Genomic DNA, 15,518 nt, shown 5'->3' on the forward strand with positions numbered 1-15,518 from the left:
AAGGAGCCGGACGTTTGCCTTTTCGGGAACAGGCTCTGCCGAGGATGCGCACCGTGAGCTGTTCCTTCTCTGGGCAAGCACAGATCCGAATACCTGTTGTGCCTATGACTAGGCTGCCCGGGGAAGGTGAAGACCAGCAACAGCTTTCAGGGCTGCCACCTTCCGTGTGGGACAAGGAGCCGGACGTTTGCCTTTTCGGGAACAGGCTCTGCCGAGGATGCGCACCGTGAGCTGTTCCTTCTCTGGGCAAGCACAGATCCCAAAAGCTGTTGTGCCTGTGAGTAGGCTGCCCGGGGAAGGTGAAGACCAGCAACAGCTTTCAGGGCTGCCACCTTCCGTGTGGGACAAGGAGCCGGACGTTTGCCTTTTCGGGAACAGGCTCTGCCGAGGATGCGCACCGTGAGAGATTGCGTCTTTGGGAAAGCACAGATCCCAAAACCCTTTGTGCCTGTGAGTAGGCTGCCCGGGGAAGGTGAAGACCAGCAACAGCTTTCAGGGCTGCCACCTTCCGTGTGGGACAAGGAGCCGGACGTTTGCCTTTTCGGGAACAGGCTCTGCCGAGGATGCGCACCGTGAGAGATTGCGTCTTTGGGAAAGCAGAGATTCCCAGTGCGGTTGTGCCTGTGAGTAGGCTGCCCGGGGAAGGTGAAGACCAGCAACAGCTTTCAGGGCTGCCACCTTCCATGTGGGACAAGGAGCCGGACGTTTGCCTTTTCGGGAACAGGCTCTGCCGAGGATGCGCACCGTGAGAGATTGCGTCTTTGGGAAAGCAGAGATTCCCAGTGCGGTTGTGCCTGTGAGTAGGCTGCCCGGGGAAGGTGAAGACCAGCAACAGCTTTCAGGGCTGCCACCTTCCGTGTGGGACAAGGAGCCGGACGTTTGCCTTTTCGGGAACAGGCTCTGCCGAGGATGCGCACCGTGAGAGATTGCGTCTTTGGGAAAGCAGAGATTCCCAGTGCGGTTGTGCCTGTGAGTAGGCTGCCCGGGGAAGGTGAAGACCAGCAACAGCTTTCAGGGCTGCCACCTTCCGTGTGGGACAAGGAGCCGGACGTTTGCCTTTTCGGGAACAGGCTCTGCCGAGGATGCGCACCGTGAGAGATTGCGTCTTTGGGAAAGCAGAGATTCCCAGTGCGGTTGTGCCTGTGAGTAGGCTGCCCGGGGAAGGTGAAGACCAGCAACAGCTTTCAGGGCTGCCACCTTCCGTGTGGGACAAGGAGCCGGACGTTTGCCTTTTCGGGAACAGGCTCTGCCGAGGATGCGCACCGTGAGAGATTGCGTCTTTGGGAAAGCAGAGATTCCCAGTGCGGTTGTGCCTGTGAGTAGGCTGCCCGGGGAAGGTGAAGACCAGCAACAGCTTTCAGGGCTGCCACCTTCCGTGTGGGACAAGGAGCCGGACGTTTGCCTTTTCGGGAACAGGCTCTGCCGAGGATGCGCACCGTGAGAGATTGCGTCTTTGGGAAAGCAGAGATTCCCAGTGAGGTTGTGCCTGTGAGTAGGCTGCCCGGGGAAGGTGAAGACCAGCAACAGCTTTCAGGGCTGCCACCTTCCGTGTGGGACAAGGAGCCGGACGTTTGCCTTTTCGCGAACAGGCTCTGCCGAGGATGCGCACCGTGAGAGATTGCGTCTTTGGGCAAGCACAGATCCGAATACCTGTTGTGCCTATGACTAGGCTGCCCGGGGAAGGTGAAGACCAGCAACAGCTTTCAGGGCTGCCACCTTCCGTGTGGGACAAGGAGCCGGACGTTTGCCTTTTCGGGAACAGGCTCTGCCGAGGATGCGCACCGTGAGAGATTGCGTCTTTGGGAAAGCACAGATCCCAAAACCCTTTGTGCCTGTGAGTAGGCTGCCCGGGGAAGGTGAAGACCAGCAACAGCTTTCAGGGCTGCCACCTTCCGTGTGGGACAAGGAGCCGGACGTTTGCCTTTTCGGGAACAGGCTCTGCCGAGGATGCGCACCGTGAGAGATTGCGTCTTTGGGAAAGCAGAGATTCCCAGTGCGGTTGTGCCTGTGAGTAGGCTGCCCGGGGAAGGTGAAGACCAGCAACAGCTTTCAGGGCTGCCACCTTCCGTGTGGGACAAGGAGCCGGACGTTTGCCTTTTCGGGAACAGGCTCTGCCGAGGATGCGCACCGTGAGCTGTTCCTTCTCTGGGCAAGCACAGATCCGAATACCTGTTGTGCCTATGACTAGGCTGCCCGGGGAAGGTGAAGACCAGCAACAGCTTTCAGGGCTGCCACCTTCCGTGTGGGACAAGGAGCCGGACGTTTGCCTTTTCGGGAACAGGCTCTGCCGAGGATGCGCACCGTGAGAGATTGCGTCTTTGGGAAAGCAGAGATTCCCAGTGCGGTTGTGCCTGTGAGTAGGCTGCCCGGGGAAGGTGAAGACCAGCAACAGCTTTCAGGGCTGCCACCTTCCGTGTGGGACAAGGAGCCGGACGTTTGCCTTTTCGGGAACAGGCTCTGCCGAGGATGCGCACCGTGAGAGATTGCGTCTTTGGGAAAGCAGAGATTCCCAGTGCGGTTGTGCCTGTGAGTAGGCTGCCCGGGGAAGGTGAAGACCAGCAACAGCTTTCAGGGCTGCCACCTTCCGTGTGGGACAAGGAGCCGGACGTTTGCCTTTTCGGGAACAGGCTCTGCCGAGGATGCGCACCGTGAGCTGTTCCTTCTCTGGGCAAGCACAGATCCGAATACCTGTTGTGCCTATGACTAGGCTGCCCGGGGAAGGTGAAGACCAGCAACAGCTTTCAGGGCTGCCACCTTCCGTGTGGGACAAGGAGCCGGACGTTTGCCTTTTCGGGAACAGGCTCTGCCGAGGATGCGCACCGTGAGCTGTTCCTTCTCTGGGCAAGCACAGATCCCAAAAGCTGTTGTGCCTGTGAGTAGGCTGCCCGGGGAAGGTGAAGACCAGCAACAGCTTTCAGGGCTGCCACCTTCCGTGTGGGACAAGGAGCCGGACGTTTGCCTTTTCGGGAACAGGCTCTGCCGAGGATGCGCACCGTGAGAGATTGCGTCTTTGGGAAAGCACAGATCCCAAAACCCTTTGTGCCTGTGAGTAGGCTGCCCGGGGAAGGTGAAGACCAGCAACAGCTTTCAGGGCTGCCACCTTCCGTGTGGGACAAGGAGCCGGACGTTTGCCTTTTCGGGAACAGGCTCTGCCGAGGATGCGCACCGTGAGAGATTGCGTCTTTGGGAAAGCAGAGATTCCCAGTGCGGTTGTGCCTGTGAGTAGGCTGCCCGGGGAAGGTGAAGACCAGCAACAGCTTTCAGGGCTGCCACCTTCCATGTGGGACAAGGAGCCGGACGTTTGCCTTTTCGGGAACAGGCTCTGCCGAGGATGCGCACCGTGAGAGATTGCGTCTTTGGGAAAGCAGAGATTCCCAGTGCGGTTGTGCCTGTGAGTAGGCTGCCCGGGGAAGGTGAAGACCAGCAACAGCTTTCAGGGCTGCCACCTTCCGTGTGGGACAAGGAGCCGGACGTTTGCCTTTTCGGGAACAGGCTCTGCCGAGGATGCGCACCGTGAGAGATTGCGTCTTTGGGAAAGCAGAGATTCCCAGTGCGGTTGTGCCTGTGAGTAGGCTGCCCGGGGAAGGTGAAGACCAGCAACAGCTTTCAGGGCTGCCACCTTCCGTGTGGGACAAGGAGCCGGACGTTTGCCTTTTCGGGAACAGGCTCTGCCGAGGATGCGCACCGTGAGAGATTGCGTCTTTGGGAAAGCAGAGATTCCCAGTGCGGTTGTGCCTGTGAGTAGGCTGCCCGGGGAAGGTGAAGACCAGCAACAGCTTTCAGGGCTGCCACCTTCCGTGTGGGACAAGGAGCCGGACGTTTGCCTTTTCGGGAACAGGCTCTGCCGAGGATGCGCACCGTGAGAGATTGCGTCTTTGGGAAAGCAGAGATTCCCAGTGCGGTTGTGCCTGTGAGTAGGCTGCCCGGGGAAGGTGAAGACCAGCAACAGCTTTCAGGGCTGCCACCTTCCGTGTGGGACAAGGAGCCGGACGTTTGCCTTTTCGGGAACAGGCTCTGCCGAGGATGCGCACCGTGAGAGATTGCGTCTTTGGGAAAGCAGAGATTCCCAGTGAGGTTGTGCCTGTGAGTAGGCTGCCCGGGGAAGGTGAAGACCAGCAACAGCTTTCAGGGCTGCCACCTTCCGTGTGGGACAAGGAGCCGGACGTTTGCCTTTTCGCGAACAGGCTCTGCCGAGGATGCGCACCGTGAGAGATTGCGTCTTTGGGCAAGCACAGATCCGAATACCTGTTGTGCCTATGACTAGGCTGCCCGGGGAAGGTGAAGACCAGCAACAGCTTTCAGGGCTGCCACCTTCCGTGTGGGACAAGGAGCCGGACGTTTGCCTTTTCGGGAACAGGCTCTGCCGAGGATGCGCACCGTGAGAGATTGCGTCTTTGGGAAAGCAGAGATTCCCAGTGCGGTTGTGCCTGTGAGTAGGCTGCCCGGGGAAGGTGAAGACCAGCAACAGCTTTCAGGGCTGCCACCTTCCGTGTGGGACAAGGAGCCGGACGTTTGCCTTTTCGCGAACAGGCTCTGCCGAGGATGCGCACCGTGAGCTGTTCCTTCTCTGGGCAAGCACAGATCCCAAAACCCTTTGTGCCTGTGAGTAGGCTGCCCGGGGAAGGTGAAGACCAGCAACAGCTTTCAGGGCTGCCACCTTCCGTGTGGGACAAGGAGCCGGACGTTTGCCTTTTCGGGAACAGGCTCTGCCGAGGATGCGCACCGTGAGCTGTTCCTTCTCTGGGAAAGCAGAGATTCCCAGTGCGGTTGTGCCTGTGAGTAGGCTGCCCGGGGAAGGTGAAGACCAGCAACAGCTTTCAGGGCTGCCACCTTCCGTGTGGGACAAGGAGCCGGACGTTTGCCTTTTCGGGAACAGGCTCTGCCGAGGATGCGCACCGTGAGAGATTGCGTCTTTGGGAAAGCAGAGATTCCCAGTGCGGTTGTGCCTGTGAGTAGGCTGCCCGGGGAAGGTGAAGACCAGCAACAGCTTTCAGGGCTGCCACCTTCCGTGTGGGACAAGGAGCCGGACGTTTGCCTTTTCGGGAACAGGCTCTGCCGAGGATGCGCACCGTGAGCTGTTCCTTCTCTGGGCAAGCACAGATCCGAATACCTGTTGTGCCTGTGAGTAGGCTGCCCGGGGAAGGTGAAGACCAGCAACAGCTTTCAGGGCTGCCACCTTCCGTGTGGGACAAGGAGCCGGACGTTTGCCTTTTCGGGAACAGGCTCTGCCGAGGATGCGCACCGTGAGAGATTGCGTCTTTGGGAAAGCACAGATCCCAAAACCCTTTGTGCCTGTGAGTAGGCTGCCCGGGGAAGGTGAAGACCAGCAACAGCTTTCAGGGCTGCCACCTTCCGTGTGGGACAAGGGGCCGGACGCTTGCCTTTTCGGGAACAGGCTCTGCCGAGGATGCGCACCGTGAGAGATTGCGTCTTTGGGAAAGCAGAGATTCCCAGTGCGGTTGTGCCTGTGAGTAGGCTGCCCGGGGAAGGTGAAGACCAGCAACAGCTTTCAGGGCTGCCACCTTCCGTGTGGGACAAGGAGCCGGACGTTTGCCTTTTCGGGAACAGGCTCTGCCGAGGATGCGCACCGTGAGCTGTTCCTTCTCTGGGCAAGCACAGATCCGAATACCTGTTGTGCCTATGACTAGGCTGCCCGGGGAAGGTGAAGACCAGCAACAGCTTTCAGGGCTGCCACCTTCCGTGTGGGACAAGGAGCCGGACGTTTGCCTTTTCGGGAACAGGCTCTGCCGAGGATGCGCACCGTGAGAGATTGCGTCTTTGGGAAAGCAGAGATTCCCAGTGCGGTTGTGCCTGTGAACAGGCTGCCCGGGGAAGGTGAAGACCAGCAACAGCTTTCAGGGCTGCCACCTTCCGTGTGGGACAAGGAGCCGGACGTTTGCCTTTTCGGGAACAGGCTCTGCCGAGGATGCGCACCGTGAGAGATTGCGTCTTTGGGAAAGCAGAGATTCCCAGTGCGGTTGTGCCTGTGAGTAGGCTGCCCGGGGAAGGTGAAGACCAGCAACAGCTTTCAGGGCTGCCACCTTCCGTGTGGGACAAGGAGCCGGACGTTTGCCTTTTCGGGAACAGGCTCTGCCGAGGATGCGCACCGTGAGAGATTGCGTCTTTGGGAAAGCAGAGATTCCCAGTGCGGTTGTGCCTGTGAGTAGGCTGCCCGGGGAAGGTGAAGACCAGCAACAGCTTTCAGGGCTGCCACCTTCCGTGTGGGACAAGGAGCCGGACGTTTGCCTTTTCGGGAACAGGCTCTGCCGAGGATGCGCACCGTGAGAGATTGCGTCTTTGGGAAAGCAGAGATTCCCAGTGCGGTTGTGCCTGTGAGTAGGCTGCCCGGGGAAGGTGAAGACCAGCAACAGCTTTCAGGGCTGCCACCTTCCGTGTGGGACAAGGAGCCGGACGTTTGCCTTTTCGGGAACAGGCTCTGCCGAGGATGCGCACCGTGAGCTGTTCCTTCTCTGGGCAAGCACAGATCCGAATACCTGTTGTGCCTGTGAGTAGGCTGCCCGGGGAAGGTGAAGACCAGCAACAGCTTTCAGGGCTGCCACCTTCCGTGTGGGACAAGGAGCCGGACGTTTGCCTTTTCGGGAACAGGCTCTGCCGAGGATGCGCACCGTGAGAGATTGCGTCTTTGGGAAAGCAGAGATTCCCAGTGCGGTTGTGCCTGTGAGTAGGCTGCCCGGGGAAGGTGAAGACCAGCAACAGCTTTCAGGGCTGCCACCTTCCGTGTGGGACAAGGAGCCGGACGTTTGCCTTTTCGGGAACAGGCTCTGCCGAGGATGCGCACCGTGAGAGATTGCGTCTTTGGGAAAGCAGAGATTCCCAGTGCGGTTGTGCCTGTGAGTAGGCTGCCCGGGGAAGGTGAAGACCAGCAACAGCTTTCAGGGCTGCCACCTTCCGTGTGGGACAAGGAGCCGGACGTTTGCCTTTTCGGGAACAGGCTCTGCCGAGGATGCGCACCGTGAGAGATTACGTCTTTGGGAAAGCAGAGATTCCCAGTGCGGTTGTGCCTGTGAGTAGGCTGCCCGGGGAAGGTGAAGACCAGCAACAGCTTTCAGGGCTGCCACCTTCCGTGTGGGACAAGGAGCCGGACGTTTGCCTTTTCGGGAACAGGCTCTGCCGAGGATGCGCACCGTGAGCTGTTCCTTCTCTGGGCAAGGACAGATCCCAAAAGCTGTTGTGCCTGTGAGTAGGCTGCCCGGGGAAGGTGAAGACCAGCAACAGCTTTCAGGGCTGCCACCTTCCGTGTGGGACAAGGAGCCGGACGTTTGCCTTTTCGGGAACAGGCTCTGCCGAGGATGCGCACCGTGAGCTGTTCCTTCTCTGGGCAAGCACAGATCCGAATACCTGTTGTGCCTATGACTAGGCTGCCCGGGGAAGGTGAAGACCAGCAACAGCTTTCAGGGCTGCCACCTTCCGTGTGGGACAAGGAGCCGGACGTTTGCCTTTTCGGGAACAGGCTCTGCCGAGGATGCGCACCGTGAGAGATTGCGTCTTTGGGAAAGCAGAGATTCCCAGTGCGGTTGTGCCTGTGAGTAGGCTGCCCGGGGAAGGTGAAGACCAGCAACAGCTTTCAGGGCTGCCACCTTCCGTGTGGGACAAGGAGCCGGACGTTTGCCTTTTCGGGAACAGGCTCTGCCGAGGATGCGCACTGTGAGCTGTTCCTTCTCTGGGCAAGCACAGATCCGAATACCTGTTGTGCCTGTGAGTAGGCTGCCTGGGGAAGGTGAAGACCAGCAACAGCTTTCAGGGCTGCCACCTTCCGTGTGGGACAAGGAGCCGGACGTTTGCCTTTTCGGGAACAGGCTCTGCCGAGGATGCGCACCGTGAGAGATTGCGTCTTTGGGAAAGCAGAGATTCCCAGTGCGGTTGTGCCTGTGACTAGGCTGCCCGGGGAAGGTGAAGACCAGCAACAGCTTTCAGGGCTGCCACCTTCCGTGTGGGACAAGGAGCCGGACGTTTGCCTTTTCGGGAACAGGCTCTGCCGAGGATGCGCACCGTGAGCTGTTCCTTCTCTGGGCAAGCACAGATCCGAATACCTGTTGTGCCTATGACTAGGCTGCCCGGGGAAGGTGAAGACCAGCAACAGCTTTCAGGGCTGCCACCTTCCGTGTGGGACAAGGAGCCGGACGTTTGCCTTTTCGGGAACAGGCTCTGCCGAGGATGCGCACCGTGAGAGATTGCGTCTTTGGGAAAGCAGAGATTCCCAGTGCGGTTGTGCCTGTGAGTAGGCTGCCCGGGGAAGGTGAAGACCAGCAACAGCTTTCAGGGCTGCCACCTTCCGTGTGGGACAAGGAGCCGGACGTTTGCCTTTTCGGGAACAGGCTCTGCCGAGGATGCGCACCGTGAGAGATTGCGTCTTTGGGAAAGCAGAGATTCCCAGTGCGGTTGTGCCTGTGAGTAGGCTGCCCGGGGAAGGTGAAGACCAGCAACAGCTTTCAGGGCTGCCACCTTCCGTGTGGGACAAGGAGCCGGACATTTGCCTTTTCGGGAACAGGCTCTGCCGAGGATGCGCACCGTGAGCTGTTCCTTCTCTGGGCAAGCACAGATCCCAAAAGCTGTTGTGCCTGTGAGTAGGCTGCCCGGGGAAGGTGAAGACCAGCAACAGCTTTCAGGGCTGCCACCTTCCGTGTGGGACAAGGAGCCGGACGTTTGCCTTTTCGGGAACAGGCTCTGCCGAGGATGCGCACCGTGAGAGATTGCATCTTTGGGAAAGCAGAGATTCCCAGTGCGGTTGTGCCTGTGAGTAGGCTGCCCGGGGAAGGTGAAGACCAGCAACAGCTTTCAGGGCTGCCACCTTCCGTGTGGGACAAGGAGCCGGACGTTTGCCTTTTCGGGAACAGGCTCTGCCGAGGATGCGCACCGTGAGAGATTGCATCTTTGGGAAAGCACAGATCCCAAAACCCTTTGTGCCTGTGACTAGGCTGCCCGGGGAAGGTGAAGACCAGCAACAGCTTTCAGGGCTGCCACCTTCCGTGTGGGACAAGGAGCCGGACGTTTGCCTTTTCGGGAACAGGCTCTGCCGAGGATGCGCACCGTGAGAGATTGCGTCTTTGGGAAAGCAGAGATTCCCAGTGCGGTTGTGCCTGTGAGTAGGCTGCCCGGGGAAGGTGAAGACCAGCAACAGCTTTCAGGGCTGCCACCTTCCGTGTGGGACAAGGAGCCGGACGTTTGCCTTTTCAGGAACAGGCTCTGCCGAGGATGCGCACCGTGAGCTGTTCCTTCTCTGGGCAAGGACAGATCCCAAAAGCTGTTGTGCCTGTGAGTAGGCTGCCTGGGGAAGGTGAAGACCAGCAACAGCTTTCAGGGCTGCCACCTTCCGTGTGGGACAAGGAGCCGGACGTTTGCCTTTTCGGGAACAGGCTCTGGCGAGGATGCGCACCGTGAGCTGTTCCTTCTCTGGGCAAGCACAGATCCGAATACCTGTTGTGCCTATGACTAGGCTGCCCGGGGAAGGTGAAGACCAGCAACAGCTTTCAGGGCTGCCACCTTCCGTGTGGGACAAGGAGCCGGACGTTTGCCTTTTCGGGAACAGGCTCTGCCGAGGATGCGCACCGTGAGAGATTGCGTCTTTGGGAAAGCAGAGATTCCCAGTGCGGTTGTGCCTGTGAACAGGCTGCCCGGGGAAGGTGAAGACCAGCAACAGCTTTCAGGGCTGCCACCTTCCGTGTGGGACAAGGAGCCGGACGTTTGCCTTTTCGGGAACAGGCTCTGCCGAGGATGCGCACCGTGAGCTGTTCCTTCTCTGGGCAAGCACAGATCCCAAAAGCTGTTGTGCCTGTGAGTAGGCTGCCCGGGGAAGGTGAAGACCAGCAACAGCTTTCAGGGCTGCCACCTTCCGTGTGGGACAAGGAGCCGGACGTTTGCCTTTTCGGGAACAGGCTCTGCCGAGGATGCGCACCGTGAGAGATTGCGTCTTTGGGAAAGCACAGATCCCAAAAACCTTTGTGCCTGTGAGTAGGCTGCCCGGGGAAGGTGAAGACCAGCAACAGCTTTCAGGGCTGCCACCTTCCATGTGGGACAAGGAGCCGGACGTTTGCCTTTTCGGGAACAGGCTCTGCCGAGGATGCGCACCGTGAGAGATTGCGTCTTTGGGAAAGCAGAGATTCCCAGTGCGGTTGTGCCTGTGACTAGGCTGCCCGGGGAAGGTGAAGACCAGCAACAGCTTTCAGGGCTGCCACCTTCCGTGTGGGACAAGGAGCCGGACGTTTGCCTTTTCGGGAACAGGCTCTGCCGAGGATGCGCACCGTGAGAGATTGCGTCTTTGGGAAAGCAGAGATTCCCAGTGCGGTTGTGCCTGTGAGTAGGCTGCCCGGGGAAGGTGAAGACCAGCAACAGCTTTCAGGGCTGCCACCTTCCGTGTGGGACAAGGAGCCGGACGTTTGCCTTTTCGGGAACAGGCTCTGCCGAGGATGCGCACCGTGAGAGATTGCGTCTTTGGGAAAGCAGAGATTCCCAGTGCGGTTGTGCCTGTGAGTAGGCTGCCCGGGGAAGGTGAAGACCAGCAACAGCTTTCAGGGCTGCCACCTTCCATGTGGGACAAGGAGCCGGACGTTTGCCTTTTCGGGAACAGGCTCTGCCGAGGATGCGCACCGTGAGAGATTGCGTCTTTGGGAAAGCAGAGATTCCCAGTGCGGTTGTGCCTGTGAGTAGGCTGCCCGGGGAAGGTGAAGACCAGCAACAGCTTTCAGGGCTGCCACCTTCCGTGTGGGACAAGGAGCCGGACGTTTGCCTTTTCGGGAACAGGCTCTGCCGAGGATGCGCACCGTGAGAGATTGCGTCTTTGGGAAAGCAGAGATTCCCAGTGCGGTTGTGCCTGTGAGTAGGCTGCCCGGGGAAGGTGAAGACCAGCAACAGCTTTCAGGGCTGCCACCTTCCGTGTGGGACAAGGAGCCGGACGTTTGCCTTTTCGGGAACAGGCTCTGCCGAGGATGCGCACCGTGAGCTGTTCCTTCTCTGGGCAAGCACAGATCCCAAAAGCTGTTGTGCCTGTGAGTAGGCTGCCCGGGGAAGGTGAAGACCAGCAACAGCTTTCAGGGCTGCCACCTTCCGTGTGGGACAAGGAGCCGGACGTTTGCCTTTTCGGGAACAGGCTCTGCCGAGGATGCGCACCGTGAGAGATTGCGTCTTTGGGAAAGCACAGATCTCAAAACCCTTTGTGCCTGTGAGTAGGCTGCCCGGGGAAGGTGAAGACCAGCAACAGCTTTCAGGGCTGCCACCTTCCGTGTGGGACAAGGAGCCGGACGTTTGCCTTTTCGGGAACAGGCTCTGCCGAGGATGCGCACCGTGAGAGATTGCGTCTTTGGGAAAGCAGAGATTCCCAGTGCGGTTGTGCCTGTGAGTAGGCTGCCCGGGGAAGGTGAAGACCAGCAACAGCTTTCAGGGCTGCCACCTTCCGTGTGGGACAAGGAGCCGGACGTTTGCCTTTTCGGGAACAGGCTCTGCCGAGGATGCGCACCGTGAGCTGTTCCTTCTCTGGGCAAGCACAGATCCGAATACCTGTTGTGCCTATGACTAGGCTGCCCGGGGAAGGTGAAGACCAGCAACAGCTTTCAGGGCTGCCACCTTCCGTGTGGGACAAGGAGCCGGACGTTTGCCTTTTCGGGAACAGGCTCTGCCGAGGATGCGCACCGTGAGAGATTGCGTCTTTGGGAAAGCACAGATCCCAAAAACCTTTGTGCCTGTGAGTAGGCTGCCCGGGGAAGGTGAAGACCAGCAACAGCTTTCAGGGCTGCCACCTTCCGTGTGGGACAAGGAGCCGGACGTTTGCCTTTTCGGGAACAGGCTCTGCCGAGGATGCGCACCGTGAGCTGTTCCTTCTCTGGGCAAGCACAGATCCGAATACCTGTTGTGCCTATGAATAGGCTGCCCGGGGAAGGTGAAGACCAGCAACAGCTTTCAGGGCTGCCACCTTCCGTGTGGGACAAGGAGCCGGACGTTTGCCTTTTCGGGAACAGGCTCTGCCAAGGATGCGCACCGTGAGAGATTGCGTCTTTGGGAAAGCAGAGATTCCCAGTGCGGTTGTGCCTGTGAGTAGGCTGCCCGGGGAAGGTGAAGACCAGCAACAGCTTTCAGGGCTGCCACCTTCCGTGTGGGACAAGGAGCCGGACGTTTGCCTTTTCGGGAACAGGCTCTGCCGAGGATGCGCACCGTGAGCTGTTCCTTCTCTGGGCAAGGACAGATCCCAAAAGCTGTTGTGCCTGTGAGTAGGCTGCCCGGGGAAGGTGAAGACCAGCAACAGCTTTCAGGGCTGCCACCTTCCGTGTGGGACAAGGAGCCGGACGTTTGCCTTTTCGGGAACAGGCTCTGCCGAGGATGCGCACCGTGAGCTGTTCCTTCTCTGGGCAAGCACAGATCCGAATACCTGTTGTGCCTATGACTAGGCTGCCCGGGGAAGGTGAAGACCAGCAACAGCTTTCAGGGCTGCCACCTTCCGTGTGGGACAAGGAGCCGGACGTTTGCCTTTTCGGGAACAGGCTCTGCCGAGGATGCGCACCGTGAGAGATTGCGTCTTTGGGAAAGCAGAGATTCCCAGTGCGGTTGTGCCTGTGAACAGGCTGCCCGGGGAAGGTGAAGACCAGCAACAGCTTTCAGGGCTGCCACCTTCCGTGTGGGACAAGGAGCCGGACGTTTGCCTTTTCGGGAACAGGCTCTGCCGAGGATGCGCACCGTGAGCTGTTCCTTCTCTGGGCAAGCACAGATCCCAAAAGCTGTTGTGCCTGTGAGTAGGCTGCCCGGGGAAGGTGAAGACCAGCAACAGCTTTCAGGGCTGCCACCTTCCGTGTGGGACAAGGAGCCGGACGTTTGCCTTTTCGGGAACAGGCTCTGCCGAGGATGCGCACCGTGAGAGATTGCGTCTTTGGGAAAGCACAGATCCCAAAAACCTTTGTGCCTGTGAGTAGGCTGCCCGGGGAAGGTGAAGACCAGCAACAGCTTTCAGGGCTGCCACCTTCTGTGTGGGACAAGGAGCCGGACGTTTGCCTTTTCGGGAACAGGCTCTGCCGAGGATGCGCACCGTGAGAGATTGCGTCTTTGGGAAAGCAGAGATTCCCAGTGCGGTTGTGCCTGTGAGTAGGCTGCCCGGGGAAGGTGAAGACCAGCAACAGCTTTCAGGGCTGCCACCTTCCGTGTGGGACAAGGAGCCGGACGTTTGCCTTTTCGGGAACAGGCTCTGCCGAGGATGCGCACCGTGAGAGATTGCGTCTTTGGGAAAGCAGAGATTCCCAGTGCGGTTGTGCCTGTGAGTAGGCTGCCCGGGGAAGGTGAAGACCAGCAACAGCTTTCAGGGCTGCCACCTTCCGTGTGGGACAAGGAGCCGGACGTTTGCCTTTTCGGGAACAGGCTCTGCCGAGGATGCGCACCGTGAGAGATTGCGTCTTTGGGAAAGCAGAGATTCCCAGTGCGGTTGTGCCTGTGAGTAGGCTGCCCGGGGAAGGTGAAGACCAGCAACAGCTTTCAGGGCTGCCACCTTCCATGTGGGACAAGGAGCCGGACGTTTGCCTTTTCGGGAACAGGCTCTGCCGAGGATGCGCACCGTGAGAGATTGCGTCTTTGGGAAAGCAGAGATTCCCAGTGCGGTTGTGCCTGTGAGTAGGCTGCCCGGGGAAGGTGAAGACCAGCAACAGCTTTCAGGGCTGCCACCTTCCGTGTGGGACAAGGAGCCGGACGTTTGCCTTTTCGGGAACAGGCTCTGCCGAGGATGCGCACCGTGAGAGATTGCGTCTTTGGGAAAGCAGAGATTCCCAGTGCGGTTGTGCCTGTGAGTAGGCTGCCCGGGGAAGGTGAAGACCAGCAACAGCTTTCAGGGCTGCCACCTTCCGTGTGGGACAAGGAGCCGGACGTTTGCCTTTTCGGGAACAGGCTCTGCCGAGGATGCGCACCGTGAGCTGTTCCTTCTCTGGGCAAGCACAGATCCCAAAACCCTTTGTGCCTGTGAGTAGGCTGCCCGGGGAAGGTGAAGACCAGCAACAGCTTTCAGGGCTGCCACCTTCCGTGTGGGACAAGGAGCCGGACGTTTGCCTTTTCGGGAACAGGCTCTGCCGAGGATGCGCACCGTGAGAGATTGCGTCTTTGGGAAAGCAGAGATTCCCAGTGCGGTTGTGCCTGTGACTAGGCTGCCCGGGGAAGGTGAAGACCAGCAACAGCTTTCAGGGCTGCCACCTTCCGTGTGGGACAAGGAGCCGGACGTTTGCCTTTTCGGGAACAGGCTCTGCCGAGGATGCGCACCGTGAGAGATTGCGTCTTTGGGAAAGCAGAGATTCCCAGTGCGGTTGTGCCTGTGAGTAGGCTGCCCGGGGAAGGTGAAGACCAGCAACAGCTTTCAGGGCTGCCACCTTCCGTGTGGGACAAGGAGCCGGACGTTTGCCTTTTCGGGAACAGGCTCTGCCGAGGATGCGCACCGTGAGCTGTTCCTTCTCTGGGCAAGCACAGATCCCAAAAGCTGTTGTGCCTGTGAGTAGGCTGCCCGGGGAAGGTGAAGACCAGCAACAGCTTTCAGGGCTGCCACCTTCTGTGTGGGACAAGGAGCCGGACGTTTGCCTTTTCGGGAACAGGCTCTGCCGAGGATGCGCACCGTGAGAGATTGCGTCTTTGGGAAAGCACAGATCTCAAAACCCTTTGTGCCTGTGAGTAGGCTGCCCGGGGAAGGTGAAGACCAGCAACAGCTTTCAGGGCTGCCACCTTCCGTGTGGGACAAGGAGCCGGACGTTTGCCTTTTCGGGAACAGGCTCTGCCGAGGATGCGCACCGTGAGAGATTGCGTCTTTGGGAAAGCAGAGATTCCCAGTGCGGTTGTGCCTGTGAGTAGGCTGCCCGGGGAAGGTGAAGACCAGCAACAGCTTTCAGGGCTGCCACCTTCCGTGTGGGACAAGGAGCCGGACGTTTGCCTTTTCGGGAACAGGCTCTGCCGAGGATGCGCACCGTGAGCTGTTCCTTCTCTGGGCAAGCACAGATCCGAATACCTGTTGTGCCTGTGAGTAGGCTGCCCGGGGAAGGTGAAGACCAGCAACAGCTTTCAGGGCTGCCACCTTCCGTGTGGGACAAGGAGCCGGACGTTTGCCTTTTCGGGAACAGGCTCTGCCGAGGATGCGCACCGTGAGAGATTGCGTCTTTGGGAAAGCAGAGATTCCCAGTGCGGTTGTGCCTGTGAGTAGGCTGCCCGGGGAAGGTGAAGACCAGCAACAGCTTTCAGGGCTGCCACCTTCCGTGTGGGACAAGGAGCCGGACGTTTGCCTTTTCGGGAACAGGCTCTGCCGAGGATGCGCACCGTGAGCTGTTCCTTCTCTGGGCAAGCACAGATCCGAATACCTGTTGTGCCTATGAATAGGCTGCCCGGGGAAGGTGAAGACCAGCAACAGCTTTCAGGGCTGCCACCTTCCGTGTGGGACAAGGAGCCGGACGTTTGCCTTTTCGGGAACAGGCTCTGCCAAGGATGCGCACCGTGAGAGATTGCGTCTTTGGGAAAGCAGAGATTCCCAGTGCGGTTGTGCCTGTGAGTAGGCTGCCCGG

Source organism: Haliaeetus albicilla, chromosome 25, assembly GCF_947461875.1.
Source record: "Haliaeetus albicilla chromosome 25, bHalAlb1.1, whole genome shotgun sequence".
NCBI classification, from domain to species: domain Eukaryota; kingdom Metazoa; phylum Chordata; class Aves; order Accipitriformes; family Accipitridae; genus Haliaeetus; species Haliaeetus albicilla.